This window comes from Salvelinus sp. IW2-2015, linkage group LG11 (genome assembly GCF_002910315.2).
Source record: "Salvelinus sp. IW2-2015 linkage group LG11, ASM291031v2, whole genome shotgun sequence".
Classification (NCBI taxonomy): domain Eukaryota; kingdom Metazoa; phylum Chordata; class Actinopteri; order Salmoniformes; family Salmonidae; genus Salvelinus; species Salvelinus sp. IW2-2015.
The window spans coordinates 39,838,673-39,851,017 of NC_036851.1; the positions used below are offsets into that span (position 1 = coordinate 39,838,673).

General features: G+C 42.4%; 2 long non-coding RNA genes and 1 pseudogene across 2 annotated transcripts; 1 reads left to right on the forward strand and 2 right to left on the reverse strand.

Moving 5' to 3' along the window:
- The first annotated feature begins 2,588 nt into the window (after nucleotides 1–2,588).
- LOC111970375 (uncharacterized) lies at nucleotides 2,589–5,184 on the forward strand. The gene is made up of 3 exons (XR_002878109.2): nucleotides 2,589–3,154; nucleotides 3,266–3,485; nucleotides 4,584–5,184. It is a non-coding gene; the product is annotated as an uncharacterized lncRNA (long non-coding RNA).
- LOC139028402 (uncharacterized) lies at nucleotides 5,166–11,040 on the reverse strand. Its single transcript, XR_011480628.1, has 2 exons — nucleotides 10,199–11,040; nucleotides 5,166–9,894 (listed from the first exon to the last, which is right to left on the reverse strand). It is a non-coding gene; the product is annotated as an uncharacterized lncRNA (long non-coding RNA).
- Nucleotides 11,041–11,583: 543 nt separating this feature from the next.
- The window catches only part of LOC111970719 (ataxin-7-like protein 1), a 10,712-nt pseudogene continuing 9,950 nt past the window's right edge, over nucleotides 11,584–12,345 (reverse strand).

Here is a 12,345-nt window from a genome sequence, read left to right on the forward strand (position 1 = left end):
CCACTACTGTCCCGTCGATGTGGATAGAGGGGTGTTCCCTCTGCTGTTTCTGAAGTCCACGATCATCTCCTTTGTTTTGTTGACGTTGAGTGTGAGGTTATTCCTGACACCACACTCCGAGGGCCCTCACTCCTCCCTGTAGGCCGTCTCGTCGTTGTTGGTAATCAAGGCTACCACTTTAGTGTCGTCTGCAAACTTGATGATTGAGTTGAGGCGTGCAGGCCACGCAGTCATGGGTGAACAGGGAGTACAGGAGAGGGCTGAGAACGCACTCTTGTGGGGCCCCACTGTTGAGGATCAGCGGAGTGGAGATGTTTGTTTCCTACCCTCACCACCTGGGGGCGGCCCGTCAGAAAAGTCCAGGACCCAATTGCACAGGGCGGGGTCGAGACCCACTTGTACCACAAGCGCACAGAGCACTTTGAGGAGAAGCCATTTGCGTGTGAGGAGTGCGGGGCCAATTTTGGGGCCAACTCGTCGCCTGAAGATATATTTCAAAGTTAGATTTTTTTTTTTTTACATTTCTATAAATATGTCTTTGTTTTCACTCCTCTCTCTCTTTTTCTCCCCCCGCCCTGTCTCCAGACATCTCAGAGCTCATGACTGTCGAAATGTCATCTGATCTTTCCCTCGTTGGAGGACCACTGGAAGCACATCCAGGAGTGCCACCCCAAGGAGTTCCACCAGTGTCCTGAGTGCAACAAGATGTTCACCAACCCCGTCCTGCTGGAGAAAACACATAGCTGTGCACGCTGGGGGAACACCATACAGCTGCAAGCTTTGCCAGAAGTCCTACCTGAGAGAGAGAGATTCCCTGTAACACTGACATCCTTGGCTTGAAAGGAGTTTCTGTATTGTGACTGTAACAATTACATTTTTTCTTTGCATCTTTGCATTTAACCTCGTTCTCTCTCAACACACATATGGCTATAGCACACACACATTTATTCTCATGCTTTACTATTAAAGGATGAGTTGGTAAAGCCTTGTGCTTGCAACGCCAGAGTAGTGGGTTCGATTCCCGGGAACAACCCATATGTAAAATGTATGTACGCGTGACAAAGTTTCTTTGGATAAAAGTGTCTGCTAAGTGAAATACAGTGGGGCAAAAAAGTATTTAGTCAGCCACCAATTGTGGCAAGTTCTCCACTTAAAAAGATGAGAGAGGCCTGTAATTTTCATCATAGGTACACTCAACTATGACAGACAAAATGAGGGGAAAAACCAGAAAATCAACATTGTAGGATTTTTTATGAATTTATTTGCAAATTATGGTGGAAAATAAGTATATTGGTCAATAACAAAGTTTATCTCAATACTTTGTTATATACCCTTTGTTGGCAATGACGAGGTCAAACGTTTTCTGTAAGTCTTCACAAGGTTTTCACACACTGTTGCTGGTATTTTGGCCATTCTCCATGCAGATCTCCTCTAGAGCAGTGATGTTTTGGGGCTGTTGCTGGGCAACACGGACTTTCAACTCCATCCAAAGATTTTCTATGGGGTTGAGATCTGGAGACTGGCTAGGCCACTCCAGGACCTTGAAATGCTTCTTACGAGCCACTCCTTCGTTGCCCGGCGGTTGTGTTGGATCGATTGTCATGCTGAAAGACCCAGCCACGTTTCATCTTCAATGCCCTTGCTGATGGAAGGAGGTTTTCACTCAAATCTCACGATACATGGCCCCATTCATTCTGTCCTTTACACGGATCAGTCGTCCTCGTCCTTTGCAGAAAAAACAGCCCAAAGCATGATGTTTCCACCCCCATGCTTTAACAGTAGGTAGTGTTCTTTGGATGCAACTCAGCATTTCTTTGTCCTCCAAACACGAACGAGTTGAGTCTGACCATATGACATTCTCCCAATCTTCTTCTGGATCATCCAAATTGCTCTCTAGCAACTTCAGACGGGGCCTGGACATTGTACTGGCTTAAGCAGGGGACACGTCTGGCACTGCAGGATTTGAGTCCCTTGGCGGCGTAGTTGTGTTACTGATGGTAGGCTTTTTACTTTGGTCCCAGCTCTCTGCAGGTCATTCACTAGGTCCCCCGTGTGGTTCTGGGATTTTGCTCACCGTTCTTGTGAACATTTTGACCCACGGGATGAGATCTTGCGTGGAGCCGCCAGAATCGAGGGAGATTATCAGTGGTCTTGTATGTCTTCCATTTCCTAATAATTGCTTCCACAGTTGATTTATTCAAACCAAGCTGCTTACCTATTGCAGATTCAGTCTTACCAGCCTGGTGCAGGTCTACAATTTTGTTTCTGGTGTCCTTTGACAGCTCTTTGGTCTTGGCCATAGTGGAGTTTGATGTGGACTGTTTGAGGTTGTGGACAGGTGTCTTTTATACTGATAACAAGTTCAAACAGGTGCCATTAATACAGGTAACGAGTGGAGACAGAGGAGCCTCTTAAAGAAGAAGTTACAGGTCTGTGAGAGCCAGAAATTTGCTTGTTTGTAGGTGACCAAATACTTATTTTCCACCATAATTGCAAATAAATTCATAAAAAAATCCTATCCTACAATGTGATTTTCTGGATTTTTTTTCTCATTTTGTCTGTCATAGTTGAAGTGTACCTATGATGAAAATTACAGGCCTCTCATCTTTTTAAGTGGGAGAACTTGCACAATTGGTGGCTGACTAAATACTTTTTTGCCCCACTGTATATTATATTACTTATCATATCTTTCCGCACACAGCAAATGTCAGGGCTGTGGTATCATAACCGTACCAACCACCCAGAGGTGTTTGCAGGACAGACCCACCGACAGCTCAAGTCTCTGATGCAGTGCAGTGTATGTTGTAAGTTCTTCCCTAGTGCCAGGAGCCTGGCCAAGCACCAGAGGAACCCAGGTGAGGACACCCACAGCTGGGGAGAGACCCAGGAAAGGCTTCCAGACCTAACCTACCCTGTCCATGCTATTACATTACAACCACCTCCCCTTTTATTTGCTTGGGTACACAACTGACGTAATATCTTCTTATTGTTGTTGTTGGATTAGTGTTGTCCATCCCTGTTAAGGAAAATGCCATTTGGGGTTTTCATCTCAAATTATGTATTTGTATTATGTATTCCTTCCAATCCCTTGTGTCTCCTAAAGGCATGTTTGATTCTGACGTGCTGCTGGTGGGGAATCCAGATCTGCCATCAGGTAAGAGCTGTGATGTCTTACTGCTATACTCCTAACATACAGATCTATCTGTCTGTGGCCGTGTCTGCTCTGTGTGTATGTATTGAGCTCTTCTCCCCTGTATCCTCCCAGACTCGTCAGTGGTGAAGTGCCTGTACTGCCCCAGCTTGTTCCCCCAGCGAGGCTGAGATGCAGGAGCACGCCAGCACCGAGCATTTCAGCCAGGAGGGGGCAGTGTTCGGCTGCTCTCTGCCTGCTGGTYTGCCCCTGCCAGCTGCAGCTCCAGGAGCACTTGCTCTCCTGCTACATAGGGGCGCTAGAGGAGCAGGAGCAGGCCTCCACCTCCCAGAAGGTAAAGTGCATCCTAAATCAATCCTTAAACTCTAATCCCTATGCACTTCCGAAAGGGTTGAATAGGGGTAATGGCTCCATCTATCCCTCTGATAGACTAAGTGTAATTTTTCACCGTGTAGAGCCCCACAGTGGAGGTATCATAATACCCATAAAATCTAGTTGTCAAACAGGGAAATGGTTCCAATCATTTTTCCACCATTCATTTTTCCCATAGACGATTTTAGAAAGGCTTCAAATAAGGCCTGTTTCTTTCGTGTAGGCTTACCCTGGTGTGACGTTTTGATAACCATGTAAATCTCTCTAGGACAAGGTGACCTTTTTCAATTGTTTCGGCTCCTTTTACTCCGATTCAAATGCAATTGGCATCAAAATAGACATCATACAAAACTATAAATCCCCGCAAGGTCCTACAGGTCATCTCTAGCTGACACCTTTGCTAACAGGTATTGTGTCAATTTAAAATTTTCACAAGACAGTTCACAGAATTGTCCATTTAAGGAAATGTAGACAATTTATTCGTTACTACATTTAACTAACGTTAGATAGTTAATCCAGAGATTCTTAGCTTTGTCTCGATTCTGCAGTCTCGTCCAGATCATAATGGCATTTGTAGTTCTTTATGATAGCCACATTAGCAGCTAATCATCGTTTCATTTTTGGGGGGTAAATACATGTCAATATATTGATAAGACACCTTGTCCTAGAGCGATTTACACGGTTATCAAAACGTCACGCCAGGGTAAGCCTATCAAAATATTTCCCTGTTTGACAGCTAGGTTTTATGACTCATACTGTGGTACTCTATTGCTTATAATATCCAAAGCACTTAGTCAARTGTGTATACATTTTTTACATATGGGTGGTTCCGGGAATCGAACACACTATCCTTGCGGTACATGTGCCATGCTCTACCAACTGCGCTACAGAGGAAACAACACCTATCCAATCCTGTCAGCTCTACACTATTGAATAGGGGTTGGGATGACGGGGTGTAGCTTTGGCTCTAGGCGCTCCTATATGTTTTCTCCTATGTTAGTAACTATGAGAAGGTAGTGAAATGTGAATGACATGTCATTCCTCCTATTATGTGATTGAGACAGAGGAGGACACTGCTGGTGGAGCAGAACAAATGATCTCTGTGGACCAATCCCAGCAGGTGTTTGTTGCCCTGGGAGACGGAGAGGATGGTCTCTCAAGCACRGAGGTGATGGCGGTTAATGTGGAGGACCTACTGAACGGAACCGTCACCTTTATATGTGGAGGTGACCTCTGGCCCCTAGTCTCTACTTCCTGGAGAAGGAGGAACTGTACTTCTCAATAGTGGCAGCTTGGAATGAATGAAACAAACTTGACACTGGTAATGCCACTGGTTTTGTATCCTGTAAGAGCTGTAAATATTGAGATGGTGTGTACACTTATACACTAAGTGACAAAGCGTAACCTTTGAACCCTCAGGATTGGTGTCTTTTTATTAATAATCAGTCACTCTGTTATTGCCCTGTGTAGAGCTGTATATGAATCTTTCTGTATTTATTTCCTTTTGAACTGGCGTGTGAAGGTTTGGTTGATAAATCTGTGAAATCCAGCACCGTATGAGTTTTTTATTTTTTTTAAATACTACTTTCCAGAATCTTTAAATAATATTTACCTACAGTAGAATTATTCCTCAAACAAATAATGGGATTCAAGGTTTTTATTGAGACACCACACATCAGCACGTTCACAGCAACCTTAGAGTTCTGTCTATGGCCGCGAGCTTACATTAATGGTTCACTAGACGGAATCATAGCGCAGCGTTAGTCAGTCTGGTGTATATACACGCTTGACTGAGGAGGTATGAGGTATGTGCCTCCTTAAAGAAAAAAAAAAAAGATTACTGACCATTAATATATACTCAGCTTATTCAATGAACACACTTGAGGTCGATGTTGCCGTCAAACACAGATCTATATATGATCAGATTTCCTCAACCTGATATTAATGCTAACAGGGGGATGAGAAAATATCTACTGCTGGATCAGTGGTTAGTGGCCACTTCTTCCTATGCTAATAAGCACACCGTTTGGGTTTGAAGGTCATAGCCCTGAGTAGAATAGCCTACCTACATTTGAGGTGCTCATTTCAAACATTGAAGAAATCGTACTGTGAACTTCTTGCATTTGGAAAATAAATATATTCTGCAAGTATACATACATTGGTTTGATTGGCCTGGTCCCCTCAACTCAAACATGACAGACTCATACCATATAATCACACTGAAAGACCACCTTAGAAACTACATTCAGTCACTCGTAATCAGTAAACGCAACAAGCCTTGTGTTAGTTAAAATGAGGTCATAAGCAGAATTTAAAAGAGGAAGTTGCATTGGTTTTGCAGGCAAGTCAAGCAGAGAAGAGATTTGGGTTTCACAACATGGGTACCAAATGCCATTTTATTAGCCATACACCAAGTAACTTGCTAACTTTGACCTACATCAGGGGTATTCAACTCTTACCCTACGAGGTCTGGAGCCTGTTAGTTTTCTGTTCTACCTGATAATTAATTGCACCCACCTCATTTCTCATGTCTAAATCCATCCCTAATTAGAGGGGAACCATTTTAAAATACTCAGTGGAACTAGCTTCGAGGTCCAGAGTTGAGTTTGCGGGACTTACATTATATAGAATAGCAGGGAATCTACACACAGGGGTCTCGGTGGGCGCTGAATACAACATTAACAACCATCTCCTTTACGCAAATGTTTTTTTAACGAGGTGCTGTTTTTTTATTCCTCAGGTCGCAGGGAAGACCTGAGGAATAAAAAACAGGCACCTCCTTAAAAAAAATATTTGATTATGGTCTCATAATATATTTTTCCCTTTTCGTGTGTAGTTTTACTTATTTACACTTGATAAAGTATAGAAATGGTCCAAATGGACCAACAACATTCTGGTATTTGGTCACTATTTCTTTAAGTAGATAAAGGTAAATTGATCATTGTATTATGACCATTTGTTACATGTTTCTATCTACTGAACAAGACTGGGAGAAGTTTAGGCGTTGTGCTGGCACATCCAATAGGCCTTTGTGCGCCAGGGCTTTCAAACAAAGTTTAAAAATAGACCAAGACACATCCTCACTCAGAAAAAACAAATACCTTCAAGTGTCAATGAAACTGCCACAAGACACACAGTTCTCCCATTGACTAAGACAAGACAACCAGCATGGGTTAAACATAAAAGGGTTCAAATAAAAACAGACATGCCACTTTTGAAACGTGTCATAGAGGCTAATGTTCAGTAACATAGGGTGACTGACAACACACACAGACAAATCATGAATAGAACATATAAAGTAGGGGTCGGCAACACGCGAGCCAAAACCGTCCTGTGAGTGATTTTAGTTTTAGGTACAACTATACTAATATCACCAAGAATTCAGCTAAAAATGAGTTTAATTTAGGAAATATTTTCCCATGTATTCTCACAAATGAAATAAAAAGATATGTGATTGTGTCTCAATGTAATCAAGGTATGAAATTATTGTTATTTAAAAATAAAATCTATTTTTGGACTTAGTTGTGGCCAATTTGCAGTGTTGTTTGCAAATTTACATAATTATGTTCCGGCCCCCTGACAATTTGCTGACAAAAAACATTCCGCGGCTCAATCTAGTTGCCGACCCCTGATAAAAATGGGTTGGTAAAATACACATCCACATAGCTGCTCTGCTCACAACCACACATTCAGGTTGATACACAGTAAAGTAGGTACTGTATTCCCTTAAACCATCCAGATACAGTAGTGTCTCAGAGATATTGTTTGCTGGATAAAATTTGCAAAGTAGCATCTAGAGAAACAGATGAAGCAAAGGAGACGACAGTTACATCCGCTCTGTCCCAGTAGTGGTCCGCTTTCATAAGCCTCTCAGGGCAGGTCCCATACAAGGTTATCAGGATACAACGGCCACACCCAGGTGTTTATAGGTGTGTGTGAGCACATCAAACGTTGTCTCTAGTTAGTCGTTTGTATATGTTTGTACTTGTGTAAGACTGAGTGCCAGGTGATAATCTTTCAAGATACCTAGTATGTATATCTGTGTCCAGTGGTGGCGGTGCCTGGAGTGGTAGTATACTGTAATTTTACCAAACATTTCCCTTAACAGCCTGCCTGGTGAAGGAAAGGCACCCTGTGTGAAAAATTGGTAGAGCATGGCACTTGCACAGCCAGGGTTGTGGGTTTGATTCCCGGGGCAAACCATACATAAAATGAATGCACACGACTAAGTCGCTTTGGATAAAAGTGTCTGCTAAATGGCATATACTATATTATATACAAATGATATGAGAAACAGTGACATACACTCTGAATGACTTAAAATTATAAATCTCATATTAGTCTTTCACACTCTGTGCTGTGCCAGTAGGCTAATAGTAGGCCTACTACTGAAACATACATGAGTCTGTCATTCACAGGTTTCATTTTTTTTTAAGCTAAACATTCTGATCTGATGCATCAGCCTTATTCATTGATAGGCTTATACCTTCACACACTACTTTTATACGCAATGTGGGGATTAAGGAGTATACGCAATGCCCACTGAAAAAGACGTGGGTAAACGGCATATACCGGCTTATACCCTCCACTACACCATTGTCTGTGTCTATCTTTTAAGATACCAAGTATGTACAGGTAACTGCCAAAATAAAAAAGCGGAAACACTTGAGTAATGAGGGACACAAAGTATATTGAAAGCAGGTGCTTTCAGACAGGTGTGGTTTCTGAGTTAATTAAGCAATTAAAATCACATCATGCTTTGGGTCATGTATAAAAATGCAGTGCGGGCCATTATTTTGGCGACCAAGGCATGAGTGATTTGATGAGCATGACAATAATGCCAAATTAGGAGAGGAAATCAAGTCATCATTATTCCTTGTTTGCCATTATAGCTAAGATCCAATGGTGGTTATTGGTGAGAGTGGAGATGTGCTCTATTTGAGGGATTGGGACAGGTGACTGGGAGGGCATCAGACATTTCCCTGAAGTATGTGTGGTGCCTCTTCACTCATATTACTTCGGTCTTTCGGTGGACCCACTCTCCCCAACTAGAGCCCCACCAGCCACTATACTTTAATTCACAAGGTATTATAAACTGACCACAGTATTTAAAGATGCACTATGCAGAATGCAGAGAGGGAGGAGAGAGGAGAGGGGGAAGACAATCAGAGGATAATCAGAGGGTTAAGAATTGGAGGAGAGGATGAGGGAGGAAATGGGCAGAACGGGAGATTAAATCACCCTTAAACTTTGAATTTCTTCACTCTGATGTTACCTCAAGCGGTTTGTGTATGCATGTATGTAAGGGAGACATTTGTTGTGTATCTCTGTCGGGTCAGGAGTTCATGCTATGAATAAGTCCCTAAGGGACAAAGGATGACTGGATTTATGAACACTATCTGAGCATAACGCACAGAGAGACAATGGACAGTGTTGTTACGTATGTGTGTGTTGTCAGTGTGAGAGGGGGAGAGAGATATTGTGTAGGAAGGAATCTCTTGTGGTAGGGAAATAGTGTTTATGAGATTTCTTAGAATGCAGTGTCAGTTCTGCCCAGTAAATCTCATCTGCAACCTATACTCAGCAGTGTCCCACTAAACAGTGGTGGGGTGACCGCTTTATAACTGTTTCAAGTCCGGACTTATAAATTAATGATATATACCAATAATAAATGTATGATATAAACCCTAGATTGCTGATGCTATGCATTGGCCATTGAGTCTTTGAAGCCCACCGGTCAGCTATGTTGGCACTCCCCAGTTGGAGCAGTCCTCCATAGAAATGAATGGAATTCTACAGTATTTCAATAAAAATGTTTTAATGACCAAATTACATGTATTTATGTATTTTTGTTGTAGTGGGGACATTTAGGAAGCTATAGAAATGCATTTATTCATGTTTAAATTTATTTTTGACACGCTTCTTCTATTACAGACACCTTAATGCATACTTTTAAATGATATTATGTGAACTAAACGTATAGGAACATTTTATATATTTGTCCTTAAGTATTTTTTTTTTAAAGATTTGTACTAATGTTACTATTAGTACTCTAAAATGTACTTTAAGGAAAATGTTATATATAGAGAGGAAAGAGAAAGAAGGAGAGAAATAGAGGTGGATGTATAATTCCTTTGCAGCCTCTCCCAGTCGGAGGCATGACATGACAGTGTACATGTCACAGCAGAAATAAGATGGTCAGAGCTTAATCTGCAACAGTGACATTACCTTACCTAAAACTAGAAGTAGCTGGTATTTTGGTATTTTGGTATAGTGGTACACTTCAGCCAGTGTTTGTGTGTGTGTCATGTTTATGCCATTAGGATCACTTACTGCGCTAGACATACAAACAGGATGCCAGGAAAAGAGACCTGAAACACAGATGCATTGTTTAAATGTAGGTTACTACTGTAGTCATCAACCCTAGTCCTTGGGATCAATGCTTTGCTGTTTTTTTCTCCAGCCCAGCACCAGAGCAACACTCTGATAATTGATCAACTGATACTTGATCAATACTTGAGGTGCTTTCGTGCTGGTGTGGAACAAAACCCACCAGTTCCCCAGGCCTGCAGGTTTTGTGCTGAAGAAAGGTTAGGATGTCATGTCAATAGGGCAACAAATTACTGTTGTATGACAACAGTACAGTTAGTAGTGACAGACATTTAGGGTACTCACTTGTTCCAGGGCGAGACAGTAGTGAAATCAGCACAGTGAGACCAAAGGCAATAACATGGGCAGCGATCACCGCGACCCTCCGCATCCACACATGGAGCCAGAACTCGCTCATCCCCAGCCCCTCGCCGACCGTGCTGTACTCCACATCAGCCCGCATCTCCCCTCGGCTATCTGATAGCATTCAGGCTGACTGTACAATGGCAAACCGACGGTCTCTGTACAGTTGCAGAAACATGGTGAATAGTTCGGAGATGAATATGGTCAGTTATTCTTCTTGAACCGTTGGCGCCAGTTTACCTGTGACCGCGCTGGGGACTTGGGGACAATGTGGGACAAACTGTTGACCAAAACATCACAAGAAAGGGATGTCGTGAAACGATAGACATGCAGTCTCTAGTCGACACTCGACAGTAAATCCCCTCTCGTTTAAGAGATTATGAAAGGGTAGCGTTTTCCTGTTCCGCAACTCCATAGACTAAATCAAATTCCACACCGGCCGGTTTAATTCCGGGACATCCCGCAGACAACAAACCGCTTAAATCTAGCAGCCACTTTTAGTCCTGCGCACCTAAAATTACACTGTAATTACTACTGGTTCAAATCGATCAGGTGGGTTCTTCAATCCACTTCCTGGGTAGGACCAATTGGTGGATAAGACATTTTACAGGTTTGCACAGCCACAAAGTCAAAATGGCTATATCGTATTAAATCATTCATGAAAACAAAAATTAGCTTTTTGGACTTAACTTTATATTAAGGTTAGCATGGTGGTTAAGGTTAAGTTTAGGTTCAACATCACATTTTAAGAAGATAAAATGTAGAAATGGGCTGGGCTAATGACTGTGGCAACTAGTGACGACCTTTTAGAGGCTTAGAGAAAGAAACATCGCGACCTCAGATCAGGGAGACATCCGGTACTTCAGCAGCACGAGCCGGTATCCTACCAGGAAGAGCGCGCATTGTCCTAATTGCACGCACTCGTTATAAATACGTAACGGTTGTTATGAACGAGAATGAGTCAAATGTGTCTATACCATATAAAAATATATATTAAAAATAAAAGGGTGTGGCCCCAATTGCATTGACATGACGTGAAGGAATGCGGTCCATTGAGCGATAAAATGTTACCGAGCGCTCCTTGACCTACCTTGACGCAGAGGTGTGTAGCCTACCCTACCAGTCTGTCACCACTAAATATACCGGCATCATACAACAGTAATTAGACAATACAGTGAGATCATTTCTCAGACTGCCATGCTTGTATAAAATAAAACGGTATTTGGGACACAGAAGTATCTGTCAAGGGTGCAATAAATAATATTTTGGTAACCCTGCTCGCTCTACCTATACCAGCCTCATAATAAAGGAATGGCCACAACTTCAAGCAAGTGTAAAGGATATTTTTAATCCATTTTTATAAACCAACGTATTTATTTAGCAGCATAACCAGAAGGTCTTGAGGTATTTCTAAATTCATACACAGAAATTCACATGTCCCCTTTGTCCTGCACACACTCACCAACAGCAGCAAACTCACACACACTCACATCCGACTCAGGAACTGAACACATAACTCATACTTTATTGGTCGTAAGCACTCTCGCTCATTCTCTCTCACACACACACACACACACACACACACACACCTACCTGTACACTCATATAGGAGTCAAAAGACATACACCTGCACACACACAAACATTGGCTTGAATATCAAGTCACACTCACACACATCTCTTGAGTCCTGTAGCCACAGTCTGAGGCATGATGTCTGACAGCACAGGCAGGGCTGACTCCCTCAGTAGCTTGTAAGGCAGGCACTCTTAATGGTGCAGTTTTGGCTGTGGAGAAAGCAGGACAGTCAAATGGCTGCTTTATAGTCACAAAAACTAGGATAACATAACAATTTAATTTGTACCATATGAAAATAACATATTCCTTATATAATCGTAAATTGCAACATATTACTTATAACAACTGCCTCAACCCACCTTCTGTGTGCCCATTTTCTTCTCCACCCCACCAGGCAGTGTTCCCCCCTTACTGTCCTTCCAGGGGTAGAAATTGGAGTGAGGGGAGGAGGGCAGGCGGTGCGGTTTGGAGGGGGGAGAGGGTTCACTGCTGCCCCCCTTGCGTTTCTTCCCCAG